The sequence below is a fragment of the Rhineura floridana genome, chromosome 18 (genome assembly GCF_030035675.1).
Source record: "Rhineura floridana isolate rRhiFlo1 chromosome 18, rRhiFlo1.hap2, whole genome shotgun sequence".
Taxonomy (NCBI): Eukaryota; Metazoa; Chordata; class Lepidosauria; order Squamata; family Rhineuridae; genus Rhineura; species Rhineura floridana.
The window spans coordinates 11,887,418-11,900,023 of NC_084497.1; the positions used below are offsets into that span (position 1 = coordinate 11,887,418).

General features: G+C 46.0%; 1 pseudogene; it reads left to right on the plus strand.

Moving 5' to 3' along the window:
* The first annotated feature begins 335 nt into the window (after positions 1 to 335).
* LOC133372800 (protein NKG7-like) lies at positions 336 to 9,074 on the plus strand (annotated as a pseudogene).
* Positions 9,075 to 12,606: the final 3,532 nt, after the last annotated feature.

The window sequence follows — 12,606 nt, forward strand, 5'->3', positions numbered from 1 at the left end:
AACCATATGGGACGGGAGCGATATTGTGTGGTCAGGTACCAGTGATGCTAAGCAACCCAGTTTCAATTAACAGGCCTGGGAAAACTGAAAGACAAGAGCGAGGTCAGAGGTCATGTGGGTCCTAGGTAAGGCTACCAGGCCTTAGGTTTGACCTGAGGTGTCAGGGTTTGACCACATTCCAAGAGTCTCCAGCAGGAGGAGCAAGATCTCAGGATTCAGGGCTGGAATTAGAGGTGAACAGGCTATTTTCTGCTTGGCTTGATGAGATCTTTTGCTGTTTGCTCCACCCTCCTGTGCAACTGTTTCCCCCTTGATCTACCAAGCACATCTAGGCCATGGTGGTGGTGGAAGGAAATGGTCATGGCACTAAAGAACCATCAGGGGAGGCGGTCAAGGATCACGCCTGGTTTGTGCATTCTTAGACTGGCAATGGAATCAATACTGGTGACAGGACAGCATCCTCCACTGCACTTGAATGTAGCAGTCTATGGTCACATCCACATCATACATTTAAAACACTCTTATACCGCTTTAACCGTTATGGAATATCCTGGGAACTATTGTTTGTTAAGGGTGATAGGAACTGTAGCTCTACGAGGTCAGCACCCTGAACAAACGACAGTTCCCAGGAGTCTTCGGGGGAAGCCATGGGTGTTAAAAGTAAAATAAGAGTGCTTTACATGTACAGTGTGGATGTAGCCTAGCTTAGTGGATGCTGGCCACAGCAAGTGTCACACTCAGCTCTGTACCCTAGCAGCTTGCCACTCTTCCTGCCAATCAGGATCTGAAGTAGCCGCCTCACTCTTCCTCAGGATATTTATTTATTTAGTATTTACCAAATTTCTGTTCTTCCACTTCCTCCTAAAGGAGCCCTGGATGGCAAACATCAGAGTGGTAAAACAATACAATTAAAATGAAAGCAAAAACATGTTTAAAACATCTAAAAACAATGCAAACATTTAAAAGCATGTAAAGCAGTCACATACCCTCACAGCTAATAAATACCAGGAACAGTATATTTCAGCCATCAAAAGCAGGAATGTTTTTAAATTCCTTTTGAACGTTAATAATGTGTGTGTGTGGGGGGGGAGACATACCTCACCAGGGAAGTCATTTCACAAGTGAGGAACTGTCACCAAGAAAGCCCTGTCATGAGTCAATGCCAACTGGGCAGCACCAAGCAGTGGCACCATTGACAGCCTCCTCTCCAAGCTGTTTGTAGGCTCTGAAATGGTTGATATTGGGAAAGGCACTATTTTATGTAAGTGGGACCCAATGTGCTTAGGGCTTTGTACGCTAGTAGTAACTCCTCGAATTGGGTCCAGTACCTCATTGACAGCTAGTACAGCTCTTTCAGGATCAGTGACAGCACTAGATGCTGCCTCTGGACAGTCTACAAGATCAGCCCCATGTAGAGTGCATTGCAGTAGTCCAGACGGGAGGTCATCAGAGCATAGACAACTGAGGCGAGAGTATCCCAATCTAGGAACAGCCATAGGCAGTAATAAGCTTAAACTGGGCATAAACACTCCTAGCAACAGAAGCCTCTTGAGACTCCAGTGACAGGTTGGAATCCAGAAATACTCCCAGACTATGAAACTGTTGCTTCAAGGGGAGTTCAATCTCTTCCAGAACAGCTTGTACACCTAACTCCAAGGTATAGGAATCGTCCACTCATGGAACATCTATCTTATCAGGATTCGGCCTCAGTTTATTGGTTCCTGTGCAGCATATCAGTGCTTCCAGACACCAGTCCAACACCTGATAGAGCCAGCCTTGAGGACAGACAACATTAGAAACTTGATGCAACTAAATCAGAGCCAATGCCAGGCCTGAGTAGGTCCTTTGCGTACTACCGCAAATGCCCACTCCCAATGCTAACTGCTCCCCCATCTCCCGCATCCTCCTCCTACAGTTGGCTGGCTTACCCGCCTGTGACGATGCTATAATTGGCTGGATGAGGGCTAAATGTTCACCATAACGCATTGCATTGTGGGACATAAAAACTGGCACCTGCTAAACTCTGACTGGAACTTACTGGTTGCTTAACTCTCTCCCAGACAATTACAGTACTGCTAACAGGTAAGCCAAACAGGTGTCTCAAAAGTGTGTGAAGCTGGGAGTGGCCACCGCACTGGTGGACCCCACCAGATGTGTGGGCCTCAGCAGTTGCCCAACCATGTAGGATGCTGGCACTAGGCTGGAACAAAATTTTAACAAGGTGTTCCTGAACATAGAGAAAATAGGCACAGTAGTTTAACCATGCACAGGGTCCAGGAAACAGCAGCTATGCCTGTTAAGAAGTGACTTGTGGTGGTGTTAGTCAGGAGACCCATCCTTCTCCTTATATGCAAGACCCATCATTAACCTTCATTGCCACAATGGAGGCCTGCGGGCCCTGAGTATTTTGCCCTTATATGCAATTCAGGGAGCAAAGGCCTTGTTCATTTTAATACTGATCAAAGCAGTCATTCTTAGATAGAAGCAGTTCTATTACGGGGGGGGGGGGGTATGGGCTTACATGATGGAAGATTTGCCCATGCATCTTCAAGTTGTCTCCTACATTAGAGGTGGGAATGGGAAGACTCACAGCATCTGGGTTCCATTTTGTTTTTTATTAGAACCCTGAGACCCACATCCACAACCAGGTGTAAAATATATGGCTCTGCCAAGTGATCCTCCTAGTACCATGCTCACATGTGATGGCTTTCATTACTGTTTATGATCAGTACTGGAACCAAGGTTTCAAGTCCTTCCACACTCAAATCCACTCCTGGCTTTCCCCACAGAGTCCTTTTTCTGCAGCCTGTAGTGGTGGGAGCTTTTAGTTGTTGCCGTGTTGTTAGACAACTGAGAATCAGAAGTCCTGACCGATCTACAAATTTCCCAGAGATCACCCAGTAGATCCTGATCTGCCTTCTGCCCACCCCTGCCTTACAGCACCTTTTGCCTTGCAACTTTCTTTCACTGTTCATGATGACAACATCTCCACCCTTGTCCTCTACACAGCGACCCAACTTCTGTGATCTCCTTAAGTGTGGTGTCACATCGCCTCGATTTCCTGACAGAACCCCTGAGGATCGGTAGCGGGATCTGCTCGACTGGCAGTTTGCTATTGGAGTTTACTTCCCTGAGCACTCCCTACTGGGTATTGGAAAGCACCAATAAAGGCCTGCTCCACAGTGGACTCTGGAAGGTCTGCTTAGATCCTGACTGCACCCTGTATTGGTTTAGTCTACTAGGTAAGGTCTCCCACTGCTGTCAGTGATCTTGGTACAAAATCCAAGCATTTCAGGCTTGGTTTCCAGGGATCTGTATCTGTATTTAAGTTAGGAGCTGACAGCGGCATTTTCACTTAGTTCACAGACATCCACGCTATACATTTAGAGCACATGGCTTCCCTCAAAGAATCCTGGGAACTGTAGTTTGTTAAGGGTGCTGGGAATTGTACCTTTGTGAGTAATAAACTACGGTCCCCAGGATTTTTTCTTGGGGAAAATGTGCTTTAAATGTATGGTGTGTCCATAGTGGAACAAACATGCCCAGCAGCTGACAACTGTTGAGTGTCTTGTATGTTTGGCTGCTTCAGACATCTTAGTGCACTCAGTCTCTATCGGATGATGATATAAAAGCAACATCCAGTTTTTAAAACATTTAAAAACTTTAGAAAGCTTTAAAAGGAGATTAGACAAATTTGTGGAGGGTAGGGCTGCCAGTCATGATGGCTCTACTGTCCAGGATCGGGGGCACCGAGAAACAGCCGTTGGGGGAGGGGATTATTGCATTCACACGCACTGATTGTGGACTTCCCGTTGGCATCTGGTTGGCCACTTTAGGAAATATGATGCTGGACTAATGTATCTCTGGTCTGATCCATCAGGACTAGACAGAGAACCAGCACCTCTTTTTTGGCTGCCTGTGCCAGCCATTTTGTTCTAGCACCCACAGTACTTTTATCAAGAAATGAGTACCAGCACCTCATTTTTTACCAAAAACATGATATATCTGTAGATATATGTGAACATAGGAAGTGGCCTTATACTGAGTTAGATAGAGATTCTTTCCCAGCCTACCTGGAGAAGGCAGCGATTGAACCTGGGACCTTTTGCATGCAAGGCTAGTGCTCTACCACTGAGCTATGGTCCTTCCCTTAAGTCACAGGAACATGGGAGGCTGTCTTATCCTGAGTCAGACCGTTGGTCCATCTAGCTCAGTATTGTCCACACTGAGTGGCAGCAGGTCTTCAGGATTTCAGACTGGGTTCTCTCCCAGTCCCAAATGGGAATGCTGGGGATTGAACTGGGACCTTCTGCATGTAAAGCAGATGATGGTGATGATTAAATTTATTACCCATCCTTCACCAATAGGTCCCAGGGAGGGTCACAACAATATAAAAGGCATGATTAAAAACAGTTTCAAACAAATTACTAGAGGGGGTCCTAAAATGTGTATGTCTCAAGTGTTCTATTATTATGCTCTGCCACTGAGCTATGGCCCATCCCATCTATTTGGAGGGGAAGGGGAGAATGGGTTGTATTTGATGCTAATCCTACTCAGAATAGACCCACTAGAATTAATGGACATGATTAACTTAGGTCTATTGATTTCAGTGGGTCTACTCTGAGAAGAATTTAGTTGGTGACAATTCCATTAATCTACTCATAAACCAAGCCCTTGATCATGCTTTTTCCTTTCTTTCTGGATTACAGCCCTGCCGATCCATTTCACCCGAGCATTCCTGTTGATTGCGTGTTTCTGCGGCCTCATCTTTATTATGCATCTGCATCTCCTTTGAACGTGACCTGCTGTTCCGCATATCCCTGGTCAGAACCGCTGCTGCCTTCAGCTTCTGTTCAGGTAACCCTGCTGTGGTGTTTTGCTTTTTTTTTTAATGCTAGAAAGCCCGTGGCTCAATGGTAGTGCACAGGCTTTGCATGCAAATGGTCCCAGGTTCAATCCCCACCATCTCCAGGTAGAGCTGAGCAAGTTTCCTTGCCTGGATCCCTGCCAGACTGTAGACAAGAAGAGCAAGTCAGTGTTCTTCAACCTTTGGTCCCTAGATGTTGTTAGACCGCAACTCCCATCATCCCTGACCACTGGTAAAGCTGGATGGGGGATGATGGGAGTTATAGTCAGGAATGGATGGCGCCCACTGGTAAGGCAGAAGGCAGGAAGCCCAACGATAGGTGGAGCCAGAGCCAATAGCAGGGAGAGCCAGCTCATTCTAGTTCTGCCCCCATCCTCTTCCCTGCTAAGTTCTACAAAGGCAGCACTGAGACTGAGGAAGAGGAGGCAGATAGCTAGAACCACCCCATGAACTGGCTGTCAGTAAGAAGGCAGGCACATGGAGGCTGGCTGAAGGCAGACTGAGGTTGGTGGGGCAGTGCCCATCTTGCCCTAATGGCTAAGCCACCACTGGTTGTAGTCCAACAACATCTGGGGACCCAAGGAGGAAGAGCATGGAGCCAGGTGGACCAACTGTCTATGTTAAGAGTTTACAACAGGAGTTCGCAGAAAGCCAGCATGATCCTTAGCTCAGGATCTATCTGGTGAAATCTCTACTGCCCAAAGGGCATAGAGTCTGGGATCATCATAGAACTCCTTGGGTGGGCTTTCTAAAGCCCCCCTCCCAAAAAATACCTCAAAGCAACTACCTGATTTTATGGAGCCCTTTTCTCAGAGTCAATGTATGCTTCAAGGGCTAACGAATCAACATTGGGCTCCTACTGGGAGGAAGGGCCAGATAGTGAGTTAGTTAGTTAGTTAGTTAGTTAGTTAGTTAGTTAGTTAGATAGATAGTTAGTTGGTTGGACGGACGGACGGACGGATGGGCGGACGGGCTGGCGAGCGGGCGGGCAAGCAGGCAAGCAAGGAATGAAGCAAGCCAGCAAGCCTTCAGTCTCATATAAATGAAACTCAGTCCTTCTGGGGGGAGTTTTATTCCCCGCCGCAACTCCCCAATTTCACATACCTTTTACAGCAGTTTGACTATTCCCATAGCTTCTCCCCTTTTCAGGCATTCACACACTCCTGACCCCCTGCGTTCCAGCTTTAGCTTTTCATTCCTCCCATTAGAATTCATGCCCACTGAACATACATCACCCGCCCGCCCATCAGCATTTGTGCTGGTGCCTTCTGTCACCCATCGTCTTCCAATATACGGCCCCCTTCACAGCTGTGCTTTCTACAATTAGGGTTCAGCCAGACCCAGCAGCACCTCTCCCCTAGACTTTCTGTCCTTCAGCCAGCTGTGAGAACCAGACTCATTGTCTGTGGCTTCCTCTTCACAATCTGCCTAGGTATAAAGTCTGCTTCCTGGTGTTTCTCTTGCTCTGTTATGCATCCTCAGCCTCTTCTGTCGACTTTGGTAAGGACAACCCTTTGGGTTGTGGAACAGTGATTCCTGTGCAAGTTCTTTCAGTGGGGAGAATGGCGTGTGTGTGTGTGTTGAAGCCTTGGGGATGTGCATTTTTTTTAAAAAAAGAAATATTTAATTTTGTTTTATAGATAAATGAATAACAAACATTACAGAGACAGAGATAACACTCCCATTGCCTGCCCTTCTGATCTCAAGTCCCAGATATACAACTTAACTAAACATTTTGCCAGAGATTGCCATGTGTGGTCGGTGGATGCAAAAGTGCATTCTCATTTTTTTTTACTCCCTCTGGCCCTAGGTCTTTTCATCTTGATTGGCATGTCTATATTCACATACGTGCACAAGCGTTACACCCGTGATTTGGTCATATTTGGGTCATCCTACGGCTTGGGCTGGGCCTCCATCCCTATGTACGTCATAACAGGTGAGTTGCGCTTTGCAGACTGGCCCAAAGCATCTTGCAGGTCCAGCCTCAGCTTCATCACCACCTAAGGCAAGCGATGGGAGAGAAAATAGATTCTGGTTTCATTCCAAGCTGAATCTATCACATGTGCACGTTCCAAAACAGTATCAGAACTGAAACACAGCCATATTTCAAAATTCACACTTGTTTAAATTTTGCAATGCAGTTCACTCACCAAGCAATGTTTACAAACATGCATGTGTTAGGGGAAAGTGTGCATAAAAATGAATATATGAGTGAAAATAATATATAAACACCCATTAGATTATGAGAAATTGCTTGTAACAATGTGAACATTAGTTAAAACTCTGTACAAAAATGTGTTTATTAGGAGAAATTCACACTAAAATGCTGGTGAATTTTCATGAGGATATTTAAAAAAAAAAAAACCTACAAATTGCTGCAGAAATGTGGGGAACTGAATTTAAGATTGGAAAAATGAGAGAGAACCAAAATGGGCAGATCTTCATTAGGGATAGGTGAGAATTTCAATTCTCATTCACATTTCAAGCCAAATTTATCAAATTCACACTTTCCGAAACAATTGGAGAACTAAAACACAGTTATCCTTTGAAATTCACACTTATTTGAATTTTGTGATGCAGTTCATCGATCGAACAATGTTTACAAACGTGCATAGGGGAAAATGTATATAAAATAAATATACAAGTGAAAATAACATGCAAAAATGGCTGCATTATATGACAAGAAATTGCTTGCAGAAATGTGTGCATTAGTCAAAACTCCCCACAACAATGCGTTTATTAGGAGAAATTCACACGAAAATGTTGGAAAAGTTTCATGAGGATTTTTAAAAAAATGCAAATTGCTGCAGAAATGTGGAGAACTGAATTTAAGACTGATGAAATGAGAAACTGAGAGAACTGAAATTGACAGATCTTTCCATCCCTAGACATCATAATGTCATGTGATTGGCAGAAGGGTGCCTCCTTGGCATATCCATGCAGACCAGCTGAGAAGGGTTTCAACACCCCCTTCTGCTCATCAATCTCATGACCGGAGAGAGGAAGTGGAACTGCATCCCCATCAGTGCACTGGGTTTGCCTACCCCCCAGCAGTGTATTTGCTGTCATGTTTTTTTCTTTTTAACTCAGCCACTGACATCAGCGGGGACTTGAGAGTCAAAATCTGCCTAGTGGCGCTTCCTCCTTTTCTTAGTAGAATACTTAGGGTAGAGGGAGAGAATCTCTTTCAACCTGAGGGCCACTTTACCTTCTGGGCAGCCTTCTGAAAGCCATGTGCAAGGCTAGTTCTAAAGGGTGGCCAGGTGGAGTACTGGCCCGAGGGACTCGGAGCTACAGGAGCCCCTGAGGGGCCCTCCACTCCCCTTCCATGATCTGTGGATGGCAGGACAGGAGGAGCTTCCGAGCCGCCCGCTACCCCCCCCGCTTCACCTACCTTTCTCTCTGCTGTTTTTTGCAGTGTGCGCATGGTTGCCATCAATCAAGATGGCAGCCGAGGTTTCCGTAAGGGGCTGAAGCTTCTGCCGCCATCTTGGTTGATGGCAGCAATGCGCGTGCTGCATGCCATCAACCAAGATGGTGGCAGAGCCTTCAGCCCCATCCGAAACCTTGGCTGCCATCTTGATTGATGGTAACCCTGAGAGCGCAGTGCGTGCAGCCGCAAAAAAAGCAGAGAAAGGTAGGTTAAGTGGAGGGATGACGGGCGGCTCGGAAGCTCCTGTCCTGCGACCTGCTGCACGGCTTCTGCCGTGGATCGCGGAAGGGGAGCTGGGGGGTCCGGCGCAAGCTGTTGTCCAAAGGCCCCGGCATGCCTGGAGCCGACTCTGGCCATGTGCTTGTGGTGGGTGGGGCCAGAGGCAAAAGTGAGCAGAGCAGCCAATGTAAATTATAACCTCTGTATAGCAGGCTAGTTCTATAAACATTCACACACCCCTCTGTATCCTCCATCCAGACAAACAAGAGGCATTATCAGAGTTCAAGGATGCATTCTAGCCAGGCAAAAACACTTGGGGTGTGAAACAGAGCCAGTGAGGGGTGCGTCCTGGAGACAGGGAGTATGATCTGAGTGAGTTTCAAGGACCAGATACAGAGGTGTTGAGGGCTGCTTTTGGACCCCAGGCCCGAGGTTCCCCATGCCTGACCAAGGGCCTAAATAGTATATCTAGTATTTTAGTCTCTAAAATATCTTTTTTCCCCCTCTTTCTACCTAGGCATACTACTAATGCTGACTCACAAAACAACCATCTAATAAGTCTGGGGGTTCATTCTGCCATAGAGGCCGAAAGAGCTGCCAGTAAGAGACTGGCTGGTTTCCTGTCATGAATTTCCCACAGAGGGGAATTTCACTAGGTTAAGTATAGCCTTATTCTGGGTATCAGAAAGGGGAGGGGGCAAAGATTCGGTCTTGTTTGTCCCAGTTCAAATATAATGGCACAGCATGATCTGACCATTGTGAGAGGGCTTCCGGATTGCTCCAGTCCCTCCCTCACCTTCTGGTTTGAACAAACCATGGCTTGTCAGGACATACCAATTGAACAAAATATGGCTTGCTCAAAACATGGTTTGCCTCCGTACTACAGTTGATAACTAGGAGTTGACCTGGGCTTCCAGTTCTGGTTGGGAATCAAAGCATGGTCTGTGCAAACTATAGTTGATGTGAATTGGCCACCACAGCAAACTATGCTTTGGAGTGGAGAGGAAGAAGAGGGCAAGAAGAGAACATGTGAGAGCAAGTCTGTTCATGATGGCCAAACCGTGGTTTGGTCAAATCGTGCTTTGATCATTGTGTCTGAATGTAACTATGTGTGGTGACTAATCCATGCAATCTCCCCCTCTCACGGCATCCATTGTTTGCCCTTCTGTCCACAACAGTTGCTTGTCTGTCTTTGTTGAATGCAAACAGAAACACTCCAGCCACGCTGAGAATATATGAAATGGAATACACAATTTCAGTTTCTCTTCACAGTGAATGTGTTAGTAATCCATTCACCGAAGCAGCAGTTGCCATGAGCACAAGAAAAAACAAAGAAAGAATTTTGGCCTTTCTAAGGAGGACAGTTGTGTACACTATCCTGGGTCTGGGTACAGCTTTATGCAAGTATTTGTGGTTGTGACATGTTGTGAATATCTGTGTGTCTAGCTGGGAACCTCTATTTGTAAACAAGAACTTGTATGCATTTAGTCTGGTTTTGTCAGCTGGCTCTAGGACCCTCAGCTATTCTCCAGCGTTCTGCCCCATATCTTGTTTGTTTCTGCACCACCACCGTTTTCCTCGCCTGAACATTTTTCTAGACCTTGACTGATTCTCTTAAGATTAAAAAGGCTATTTTCAGTGTGAACTTGTCGTGATGATTTCCCCCAAAACCTAGTATGATGTGGTACACAGAAAGCTGGACTTCATCTGGGGAGACTCAAGTTCAAATACCTGCCCACTGGGTGACCTTGGACCACTCACTATGTCTCAGCTTGACCTACCTCACAGGGTTGTTGTATGGAATTGAAAAAAAGAGAGAGGGGGAGAAACATGTCTCCCTGAGCTCCTTGGAGAAAAAGTGGGATGAAAAATGTAATAAATAAAGTACCTTGCTTGAACTCTCATTTGGCTTGTCTTTTTATTGGCATGTCTGCATGGTGAAAGATGGTCTGAGAAGACTCATTAACATATTTGGAAGGATGGTTTGAGATTGCTCCCCCCTCATTCAATACAACTGTTCTGTTTTCAGTAAGAAAACTGTTTTGGAGTAAGATCTGAACCTTTTTGTTCTTTTTGCAAGAACCTAAAAAATGCATGGCTATGGAAGGTGACTATTGGCTAGTGTCTGTGATGTTGCTGGTCACATCGATTTAAAGTACTCATATACCACTTTAAGAGTCATGGCTTTTCTTTAGGGGAACTGTAGTTTGTTTTCAGGAGGTCCATAACAAACTACAGTTCCCAGGATTCTTTGGGGCGGGAAGCCATGTTTCAGAAAGTGGTATAAGAGTGCTTTAAATGGATGGTGTAGATGTGACCTCAGTTTCATGATTTAATCTCATTTCAGTGATATAGCTTGGTGTTAGAGGAAGGGTGACTATGTATGCTCCTACAGAGGAAATACATCACTAAAGAGGACAAAAGAATACACATTTGCATAAAACATGTATATGCTAGTTTTAAGCTGAACTTAAGACAAAACTATCCAGCTACCACATCATAGCAGAAGAATATGCTGGGGCAAAACCTGACTCGTAAGCATGCAAGAATGTGTGAAGGAGCCATGCAGATTTCCCCGCCAAAATGGTGAGTGACAACTCTTCCTATTATTGAGCAGCAGGAACCTGATTGGTCAGAATCTCTGTGGTTAGAAGACTCTAAGAACCTGTTTGGTTGGAATTGGCACTGGAGCAGCTGGAGTAGCCTAGGCAACCAGATTCATTTCAGATGAAGTAGATGTTCCTCCATTCTCATCCATAACACAAAGATGGCACAGAAGGATTCAGAAAGGTGTGGCCGAAGGAGATCTTATTTTGGGAGGAGAAAGGGGGTACAGTAGAACAGGGAAGAGGGTACCTCTGCTTAAGAACTAGGGCTGTGCACAGCCATCCCAATCCACCTCGTGACCTTGAACTGTGAGCCCTGAGGAGGGCCAATCCGCACTGTCCCAAAGATGGGACTACCCACTCTGCCCCAGATCCACCCCTGAAGTTATTCGAGGGACAGGGCTAAGGGATTTTAAAATAAAAAATATGGTCGAGGGAAGGAGGAGACACAACGTCTCTTTCTCTCCCCCTCTCCTGCTGACTGAGAGCAGGCGGGTTCAACCAGCGCAGGACGGAATCGTTTTTCTTACCAGCTGGTGTGCAAGACAGTTCTATCCTGAGCATTGCCAGTCACTGCAGCTTCAGAAGCAGCTTCTCTGCATGCAGGGAATCCACCTGCAAAGAAGCAGTGACTGGCACCACACAGAATAAATCCTTCTGCTTATCAGCTGATAAGCAACAGAATTCCCTACTGCGGGATACTGCTCCTTTGCGAAGGGGATTTGGTATGCGGGGCTTGGGGAGGTAGGAAGGAGGAGAGATTGGGTGGAAAAGGCAGGCATCTACCTTCTCCCGTGAAGAGGTGCCTTTCCTGTCCAACTTTCCTGCCCATGTCTGCCTCGTCTTTCTGCCCTACACCCTACTCCCTGATAGCCCCGTAACTGACCGCTGTAGTGATCCAAGGCTATCTCAACCCAACATGGCCAAGGCCCAAATTCCTCCAAACAGGTACAGTTTAGCTTGCCCTTGGCCACATACGGAGCTCAGCCCTATTATGAACGCTTGCTGCAACATTAATCAATGGGAAACCCCCAATGCATGTAACCAATTAATTTACGATAGTGACAATTCAATGCAAAATGCTTGACTAATTGTTGAATGCCCCCAAGTCAAACATTTGCTTTTAAGACTCCTGTGGTGCCACACACAGCTCCCTGGCAGCTAGACGAGACTGGGCGGATTGGGCTAGGTGAAGGAATATTCCAACCTGGTATTGAGCAGCATTCTATGAACTGCATTGCAATATTTGGATAAGTGCAAATCCTGCACGATGGTTGTGTTTCAGTTCTCACGTTGTTTCAGAAAGTGTGGATTTGATCAATTCAGCTTTAAATGCATACTTAATGAAATTTCTTCCTCATCCCTACTCTTATGGCACCGGTTGTCTTGCAGCTTTCTTTTAAGTGGCAATGATGATCATCTCTCTCTCTTTCACTTCCCCATTCCAATTGCAGGGCCATCTCTACCTCATTTAACCTCCA